Source organism: Episyrphus balteatus, chromosome 3, assembly GCF_945859705.1.
Source record: "Episyrphus balteatus chromosome 3, idEpiBalt1.1, whole genome shotgun sequence".
Taxonomy (NCBI): domain Eukaryota; kingdom Metazoa; phylum Arthropoda; class Insecta; order Diptera; family Syrphidae; genus Episyrphus; species Episyrphus balteatus.
This window is the reverse complement of record NC_079136.1, coordinates 68,134,587-68,144,711: the sequence shown is the minus strand read 5'-3', so window position 1 is coordinate 68,144,711 and position 10,125 is coordinate 68,134,587. Positions and strand designations below refer to the sequence as shown.

At 32.7% G+C, this 10,125-nt stretch overlaps 1 long non-coding RNA gene across 2 annotated transcripts; it reads left to right on the top strand.

Moving 5' to 3' along the window:
* The first annotated feature begins 5,962 nt into the window (after window positions 1-5,962).
* LOC129916127 (uncharacterized) lies at window positions 5,963-7,622 on the top strand. Of its 2 annotated transcripts, none has more exons than XR_008772408.1 (3): window positions 5,963-6,090; window positions 6,164-6,500; window positions 6,564-7,622. It is a non-coding gene; the product is annotated as an uncharacterized LOC129916127 (long non-coding RNA). The 2 variants fall into 2 exon arrangements; XR_008772409.1 differs by having other exon boundaries at window positions 6,164-6,503.
* Window positions 7,623-10,125: the final 2,503 nt, after the last annotated feature.

Here is a 10,125-nt window from a genome sequence, read left to right as displayed (position 1 = left end):
TTTGATTTCTCTTTGTCTGGTATAAAACTTCTTATTTCCTATCTTTCCAGTCGGGAGAAAGTGGCTAATGTTAACAACCTACAGTCTAACTTAATAGCTGTCCCTACTGGAGACTGGAGTACCACAAGGCTCTACTTTGGGGCCTTAACTTTTTTCAATATATATCAATGAAGTTCCATCTGTAATTATCTGTTCCAATTATCAACTCTATGTCGATGACGTTCAACTTAGTCTTCTCGGACTAATTGAGGATTTTCTAAGTCGCATTAATACAGATCTTGAAAATATAGATATAATTATCTATGCGAAGAAAAATCAACTCTTAATTAATTCAGCGAAACATAAGATTATTGTCATCTCTTAGACAAATGTACATCAACCTGTTAGTTTCCCGCTATCATCCTTAATAATGATCCCATCGAATATGTTTCCACAGCCAAGAACTCAGGGATGGTTTTTAACATAGGTAACCCTGACTTGAAGTTATCAATTCATTGTAGCAGTAGGTGGTGTATTACGTTCTTTATGGGCGTCACATTGTTTAAGAAACTGGAACTATTGATGTGAGGTATATGCTAAAAGAAGTATAAATGTTAAAGAAAGCACCCAGTACTTTATTGTGAATAGGTCACATCACTCAGTCACTTCATTTCTTTGCTCTCATTTCCTCGAGTCGAAATAAGGTGGTGTAGGCTGGATTTGAACTCACTAAATAAAAGACCATTACCATTATAAATACCAAAAAAGACTACACATGACCTTTATTCCAATCCTGCTCTATTTCTATTTATAAAAATTTAAGAAGTCCATTACATTTTGTGGTGATGTATTGACCCGTATTATTTTCTTCCTACAATGCCACAAACCATGAGAGAATATTGAATTTCTGGCTTGTTTGTTTGTAACGCCCTATTTGATTTATAACATTCACTTTCACAGTGCTATTAGCTGATGATATAGAGTGGGTGCAGGTATTATTATAATTTTCATAAAATTTTCTACCTGAAATAACATTCATCAAAACGTGCTTTCTATATGAATATACTTGACAAAACTGCGAAATTGTCATTTTTGTGCCCTAAAAAAAAACCACCTACGATACGGTGATTGATGTTTCATTCAATGCCATAGAGACGTTAACCACATCAGCTTAGCAATTGTTGAATGACGCAATTCTCCTGAAAACAAAAGTATACCTACTCTCTACTTGTCGGTCTCGTGTGGTGTAGGTGTTCAAAACCTGCTGAACGCATTTTGAATTTATTTTTGTTAAAGAAAATAAGGACATTCACATTACAAAATGCTTTTATGAAACGATGCCAAATTGAAAGCGCACAGCTATTTGAACGAAGTGGGCGATAAGCCACCAGTAATGTGGGAGTTTTTGTGTTTGGAGAAGTGCTATATGAATTTTTTTATCCTGTACGTACACCCACAAGTCGAAGAGATGAACTAGATTTTTACAGAGTGTTTCGAGGGAAGAAAGTTTTTGGGAGAAATGTTGAACTATCTTAAGACACGGGAATTTCTTTCTGGAAAGGTCAAAGGTATTATTCATCCGTGATGGATGGTAAATTAATCATCCATTTAATTAAATAAGATGGAAGATCAAAGAGCATCGACAATGGACACATCTCGTGTGGAAGGGCCTTCACAGGCGAACAAGTTTTGTCGTTGGTAGAGTTTCCAGAACAATAAAAATTACTGTTATACAATTACAGTTACAATTACAAAAATATTTAAAATTATTTTTTTTTTATTTTAATCCTAGAACACCCTGTACCATTTCAATTTTATTAAACTGCTCCCGCACAATGTGCGACACTTCGTTGACAGAGAAGTCTTACTGCAATCGCCCCCATATGACGTTTATAATGTCAATATCGTTCGTAATCGTAGGTAGGTTTCAACTGCAACATAGTGTTGCTGCTCCATTGATGTGAATTGAAACGTAAAATGTTGCACTTAGGGTAGTTTGCAATGCATTTTTATGTGACAGTAACGCAAGGAGTGACACAGTTTATTATTTTTTTTAGTTTTTTCTTTTTTTCTTTTTTTTTTTAATTGAATTAATATACACACATTGACTTTGGTTGGGGAAAAGTTGTTGACGAAGGCTATACGACGACAAGGACGATGAAAGACAGACAGGATATGAAATCTTATCGATTTTAATGTGTCCTAGTCGTTAAACAAGAGTTCAACCTTGACATCATCTCTTCATCTCACTCGTTTACAGTATGAAATTGGTGACAAGGGAAAAGTAGAGCGGAACTTGATGCTTTTAAAGCTAAGTGCTATCTTTCGACGTTAAATTGAATTGAAGTGCTTATCTGTGAATGAAAGTTAGTTCCTAGGAAAAAACCATTAAAGAATTGAAAAGGAAAATAAATAGAAAATCAAAATGAAAAGGAAACGAGTTCAAAACCACGGATTTTGGACCTTCAAGTGACTAAAGAAGTGATGAGGTCTTGAAAATTCATTAGAATGTATTATTTAGTTGCCGTAAACAAAAGACGTATAAACTTAGGTTGAAATAAGGTTTAAAAATGTCCGTTTGGTATCAGATAACTTAGGTACAAACGAAAATTCTTTCTTTATTGCAGGCACCACGTCTATGTTTTCTTATAATTGTTACATTGTAACCTGAAGCACTTTAGTTTCAAACTTCCTCTAAACTGATAATCTATCAGCACTTTGTTCCTTATAGGAATATAATCTATGGGCAGTATAAAACATACTGTTCTCTTTACAACGTGACTACCGGAAATTCTTTCGTTTAGCCATGTATAAGACTCAATAATTTGCATATAAATGAACAGTGTACATTTTCAAACATAAAGGAGCTAACACTAAAAAAAAAATATATTTACCTTGACTCGTATTAATTTATAATCAAAAACGTGTAGCCAGTTGGTATAGATAGACGAGTTTACTAAACTAATTTTAATAAAACATCCAGCCCTTAAAACGCTTTATTCAGTTCAAACGTAAGTTTACAGGTAATTTATGTTTTGATAATGAACTTTGTTCTAAGCTTTCAATTATCCTTCTCATTTTTGTATTTAAACATAATTTCCACTTCGATACAAAAATGCTTATCTGCATTTTGTAAATGAAAAATAGCAAAATACTAGAGGAACTCAACTCTTATTACTTTTTAAAAACAGATTACTTTAATTTGGTATGAAAAATGAAGTTACAGAACAGATTTCATAACTTACATTACATCAACGATTTTAAACATAAAAAGATGCAGCCAATTGGAGCTCTCGAAAATTACCCATGATGCATATTATTTATTTGGAATTACTGTAGTGCCTGGCAAAGCATTTCTGGCATTTATAACTCCATAGTTAGAACTTCAAGGGAAAGAACGTTTTAGGAATTAAGGAGCACATATGAAAAGTATTACCTACATATTCATAAATTAAAGTTTTAATCTAATGGGATTTCAAAATATATGTTCACAGGATATGATAACTTTCACGACACTTTTAAATTTGTAAGACGAAAATGGCCTTTTAGTTTATACAGGTGTTTAAAAACTTGTTAAATTTAAAAGCAATTGGTGAAACACAAAATCTCTGTTTTAAGACTAAATGACATTTTAAATATTTAAAAAAGTCTTCTATGAAATCAGTCATCAGTGTTTCAAAAATTGAATTTCACAAACACTTTATGGATGCAAATACGGCTTTCAACAACTTAAAAAACAACTTACTTGTTTAAAAAGTGTTTGAAAGATCAAAAACTCCGTTGACATCTTGGGCGCAGCTTCTGCTTCAATGATTAAGTATCAGAATAGCGGTAGACCCTGAACATTTATGAGTATCTATTCGCTACGAGTATTCAGTATCGTAAAGAAATGGCAATTGATGTCTGAAAGTGATAAAATAGATGTCAAAATAAAAGTACAACGAATATAGGTCTCAAATGGCCTTCTTTTGAAATACTATAATGACGGAAAGGGAAGTACATAGAAGACTTATTTCTGATCCGCCTAAAACCAGGAGAATTAAAATCGACAAATGGCCATAAAATTTGAGGAGATTGCTGTGGCAAGAAATAAACATTTTCAAAAATAGATACTAAAAATAAGTTGATACTGCATCTTCTCCTCCAGGAAATAATACGATTTGGGGTTTATGGTTGAAATGATGTCTTACTACCATTTACAACTAAGGAACAAGCAAAAGTCGTTGATGTTGATTTTCTTCCATAACATCACAATCTCGTTTTACTGCTTCGAAATTTGTTTGCATAACTCGAATCATTTGAAAACCTTAGCAACTACCGAAAATGATAAAAAAGATTGCCACGGACAATTAAGTTATTTTTTGAGAACAGTCAATAGAAAAACTCTTATCCAGTATCTATAAATCTCCGAAGCAGTAGATTTGTAGCTACAGCTGCAACTGCCAGAAAAAATTGATCACTTTATCAACGCACTCTCCATCGATACAATGGCCGCATATAGCTTGGATCAAATACATCTTGGAAATAATCTGACGCCCCGCAGCTAAACAAGGTTACGCTGCATTTGCCGGAGCCAAAGGCGGTGGAAGTGAAATGATGTATTGCTGCCCGAGAATTATTTGAGTTTGACATCCAGACGGCATCCAGGCATATCGAAATATGCTATAGGCCTTCTGAATATTCCTGTTCATGAACCCAAAATAGCGAGAAAAGATAAGCAGGCTAAGTCTTGTAGCGATGTGCAGGAATATTTTTAAGATGCATTTACATAACTTTATTTAATGGTATTTTAGCCGACTTAGAACTGTAAGACCAATAAATTGAAGTATTTTATAAAAAAAAAATTAGAATTATGGAAAGTACAATGGAAGCGCAAAGCAGACCCACAACAAATTCCTCAAATACAGTTATGGAAGTATTAGAAGTTTGTATGCAATTCACATACTCTTGGGGTTTACTAACTACTTTGCCCTTGAGTGCTGCTACAATATAGAAAGGTCATTTTCGATCCTGAGTAGACTAAAGACTTGGCTGAGGTCATCCATGGGAGAAGAAAGACTAACAGAATTGGAGTAATTCCGGTTTCACAAAGACATCCATAAACAATGCTTAAGTCATTTGATATCTCTCCAAAAAGTTGTATACGCCTCGCTGGTGTTTATCTTCGATGTCATGCAATCATGAGTAAGAATTAAAATAAATACAAAATTTAAACTCGCAATGTATCGATTCATCTAATTAGCAGAAAATTTTATTTATTAAAGTGAAGCATCAGAAAACGAACTGAAAATTATTTGCGAGAGCCACAATTTCAGTCTGTCGCTACTCTTTCACTTCATATACATAAATATGAATTTTTTAAAGCTTTCAATTTTTTCCTTGTTTAACTTGTGTTATTTTTCTTATGCGTATCAATCAAAAGATCAAACTTTACTTCTAAACCCAATTTCAAGGCTTACATCTCGTCGGAAACGAACATTGTTACTTCCTAATTATGGAAGTATAAAAGTAACCGTTGGCCTGGCTAAAGGCCTAATTGGAAATAATCCAAAAGGATTGAGTTTAAGCTATGAAATGTGTTCATATTTTGCTGGACCAACAGTTATTAAAGATTGGTTTAATGATATTACCCAAAAGAAACCAAAGCAACAGGAAATCAAGGTGAAGAATTTGGTAAAATTGTGTTAAGTATTTTTAGAACAATTTATTTTATTTTATTTAACTAATTTTAACAGATTGTTGGACACGATATTTATTTTTCAAATTCAAGTGAAAGTTACTATAAACATCCTCCATTTAATGGGGTTTATTTAAAACCCTCTCATCGCCAATCAAAAAGTACTGAAAAGCTTTTCAAAAGATCAATTTCAAATGATGGTTATGTTCAAGACAGAATGGTTAATATTGAAAGAAAAAATCCACTAAGACTTGTCTTAGAATATTTGTAAGTGCCTGTATTTATGTTGTCACAAAATTTCAAATAAACATAAATTATTTTAGATTGGGATCAAATGTAAAATGTGGCATTTTAAAGTTAATTTGTAGAAGCAAGGAATTACTTTTACCACCCGGATATTCAATGATTCAGGATATTGTCAGAATTATTATATTGTAAGTTTTATTCTCCGTTTTATAAATATCTATTCTTCTTATATTTTTTAAATATTTCTTCCATTATTTTCAGTGGAATGACAAAAGACGTTACTTCAGATGGTGGACAAAAATCAAACTTTTGTGAGAGTAAAATAAATCCTGATTGTGATATCGAAAACAAGCTTGAAAATTCATTTAATTTTATAGATTGGTTGATAAATCCAAAGAAAATTTTACAAAACTCATAAATGAAAAACTTGTGTAGTGATATTAAAAAAAATATTTAAAATTAAATGCAGAAATAAGGATGCGTTTACATCACTCAACGAGTTGAATCTGTACGGATTGAAAATGGCTGTTCTTTTTTCCGTTTGGCATCCAAAAACCATTATGTATTGCCCGTGGACAACGCCAATTAATTTTTGAAGGTGGTCTGTTACCAACAATCTTTGTAATTTCGTTTTAATCATCCCCAATTTGTTTTCCACCAGCCAAATCATTTTGTTAGGCTTCTAACAGTGCAGTCATTGTGGCCTCGAAAAAATGTTCTCTAAACATCCCTAAACCACAGGAAATTTATGACCCTTAACGGTCCAAAGCAAAAATTTGTGTCGATAAGCAAGCTAAACAAGAAAGCATTCTTCCATTGTTTCAAAATAAGCAAAAAGCTTTGACACCTCCGAACAAATTTTGGGAACCATTTCCGTAGACAAAAATGGGCAGACGTTCCATTTTCTTAGTAATATTTTTAAAAACACTTCCATTCAATCTGGACTTCATTCTGGATTGTCGGATTGAACTCCGTGAAATCGATAATGAATAAGAATAATTGCGACCAAGTGTGGCAGTAAAATCAAGTCACCAGTGAGACAAGACGACAGCATGATAATCGGGATAAGTAAGACAAAGCGGCGAGTTAATCACGTAACTAAATTGCATGACCTAAGCTCTGCTAAGCCGATTATACCTAGGCAACCACCAGCAGCTAAGATGTCAGAGATAAGAGTCAAGCGATAAAAGACGGAAGAAAGTTGGTTTACGTTGAATCCGCCAGCAGTTCCGGTACAGCAACAACCAGCTTACGTACTAGTTTGGAACCCGCCTTTCACCCTGCCATTATTAGGATTCTTTCTCTTTGAACAGCTCTTTACCACCAGTCGGACCCATGCAGGAACCAACCATCAAATCACCAGCTATTTTGTTGCCACCCCACACAATTGTGTGAACATCCGCATTCACGGGACACAAATGTGTCACAATTTTTATGAAAGTAACAGATAAAAGAAATGAAAACTACAAGGATATTTCATTTCTTGGACTTTCACTTAGATTTCTTTCCGATTAACCTTGGTTAAAAGGTTTCATCGAAATACAAACCATACAAACAGACGATATAACAAGAAAAGGTCAAGAGCAATATGGAAACATTTTTGCTGATCAATTTATCGTGAAATGCCTACGGCCTCATAACCAATCTTTTCTGAATTATGTTAGACCATGTCTTATACATATGCAATTTTTGCTGCATTCTAGTTACCAATTCCATGTAAATGAATACTCAAAAAAAATCCGAATTCAACCTTAAGGTGCGTTGAAGAAATGTTGTCATCTATAAATCCCGTGCCATGAATACTTTGTTATTTTTTCTTTGAATATTTTTTTATTTTTTGAAGCTTTTGAAATAAAACAGCACGGATTTTTCATCGAAATCCTTGATGCATCTTTTCACCATAGAGACTCAAAGCCACATCCTTTTGCTTTTTCCACATAAAGTTTAACCACATACACTATCATACAACATATGGTTAATGGGTATTGTAGTACAATTGTAGAATTCCTTTCTCTCTATGTGAATAGATGATGATATTCCTTATGGCATATAGAAAAGAGTATAGTCGGTCCAACCAAAGTAGGATATTCAGTGTTCACATTCGTATCCTGGCAAAATGATATGAATGGGGTACCTAAAAGATGTCTTGGGAAATTCAATTCCTATTGTAGTGTGTCGACACATCCTGTTGCTTATGTCGGAAATGAGAGTACACCAGTCATGGTATTCAATTCAGTATTTGTTGTCTTATTGTTTGTGTATGACATTTGATTTTCTGTATTTTCATATACAAAATATGGTGTAGAAGCAAGGATTGTATGTTTAGGTATTCTCTGTTGCTCTGTATACAGTACTGGGTACTGTTGTGGTGTGTACTGTATAGTCTCTTTTATTTTTTTTTTTGTATTCTTTGTGTTAGTGTTTTTGATTTTGATGTATGATTATTTTAATGTCTAGCACGTCAGCCATGAAATAAGATAACAACAGAGTATGGAGATGCATTGGTTCGGGTCTTTTGTTCATGTTCAATCACATGGGTTTATCTTTTGGAGGATTAAAAAGGAATAGATTGTTATTAATGGCATATCAATCCTGATTGTAGCATGCTTGATGTTGGTTTGTTTCAATTTGGTGTAGGTACCTATTCTTAGATTTTTAGAATATTCTTAGGTGAATTTCTATAACAAAGCCTATTGTTTTAGTTTCCTTTTTGTTAGGAAACAAAAATGCTTGTTAGGATTTTGTTCATTCTTAGAAAATTTGTGAATAATGACCCTTTGAATTAAATATCCTCTTGTTCAAGTATCTAAACTTCCTGTTGCTCCAAACTTGTGCGGAGGTCCCGCACTATAAAATAAAAGCTCCTTCTCTTAAGTTACACTCAAACTATGAGGTATTAAATTTTTTGTGATTTTGGAGTTTTATGTTGTAAAGAGATTTGCACACTTTTAAACAAATTTCAATGAAAAATTAACTAAATCTTCGAAGAATTATTTTTGCTTTAAAATAATGAAGTTTGTGGTTAGACGGATTTGAGCTTTCAGGAAAAAATTAAACGGGTCAGCTTTTTAAGTCTGTTTAATATTCAAGTGATAGACTTTAACAAAGAACAACAGAAGTTCGTTCTTCACTGAACGATGAAATAATCGTTCATGCAACTCAGACGACACTATACAGGTTCAAGAAAAAAAGGACTCTTTTTAAAATCTTTAACGAAATCGCAAACATTCTTTAACAAGTGCAGGAAAAAACCGAAATGTCTTTAAGAAAATCCGACCAGGAAAAAAATACTTCTCTCACACTTAAACCAGAGTTATTAAGTAATGATTCCGTTTTGTAATTAATTACAGCTTTAATTTCAATTGTTGTAATTGTAATTGAAAAAGTTAAATTTCCAGTAATTGAAAATAGTAATGAATTCGAAAGTAATTGAAACGAAGAATAGTAAGTTTTAATTAATTTTTTTTTGTAATTGATTACTAATATAATTGTAATTAACTACAATATTTTATTAATTAAATTTTATTATTCTTACAGCTGAAATAAATAAAAAAATAAACTTAATAGTTTTAACACATAAGAAAATAAAAAAAATAAAATACTATTATATGATTTTTTTAGGTTATTCTTGACAAAATATTTGCTTTGCCTTCAATAACACTAACAGTTCGAGGTAAGTATCATTGAGGTGCTGTCTTCTCGGAGTTGATACGATTTCCGCAAAAGAAAACAGTCTCTCAACGGGTGCATATGATGTCAATGGAGTGTTTGATGTTTGATCTCTCAAACACTTTTGACACAAATGAGTAGTTTCTCAAGTTGTTGAGAGACGTGTTTCCATCCATAAAATATTTGTGGAACTCAAACTCTGATACACTTAAAGTATCGGTAGTGGATACACTTACAGTATCGGTAGTGATGTCAGAAGAGTCTAAAATTGAAAATGAAGTAGGTTTAATCTTTTAGCTTGAAAACAAAATATTTTTTTTAATGAAAAATATACCCTTTGACTCGTCGTCATAACCAAAAATATTTATATTTGAGGTCTATTCAGGAGGTTTTCCAAATTTGCAATGTTCAAAGTACTTTTGTGCATATTTTTTACTCTTTTTGGGAAAATCAGGTGAAATAATTTCAGATGATTTTCTTTTTGGAGACTTTGATTTCGTTTCATTTTGGACTTGACTATTATGGACTTCACTATTTTGAACTTCACTTTCTAC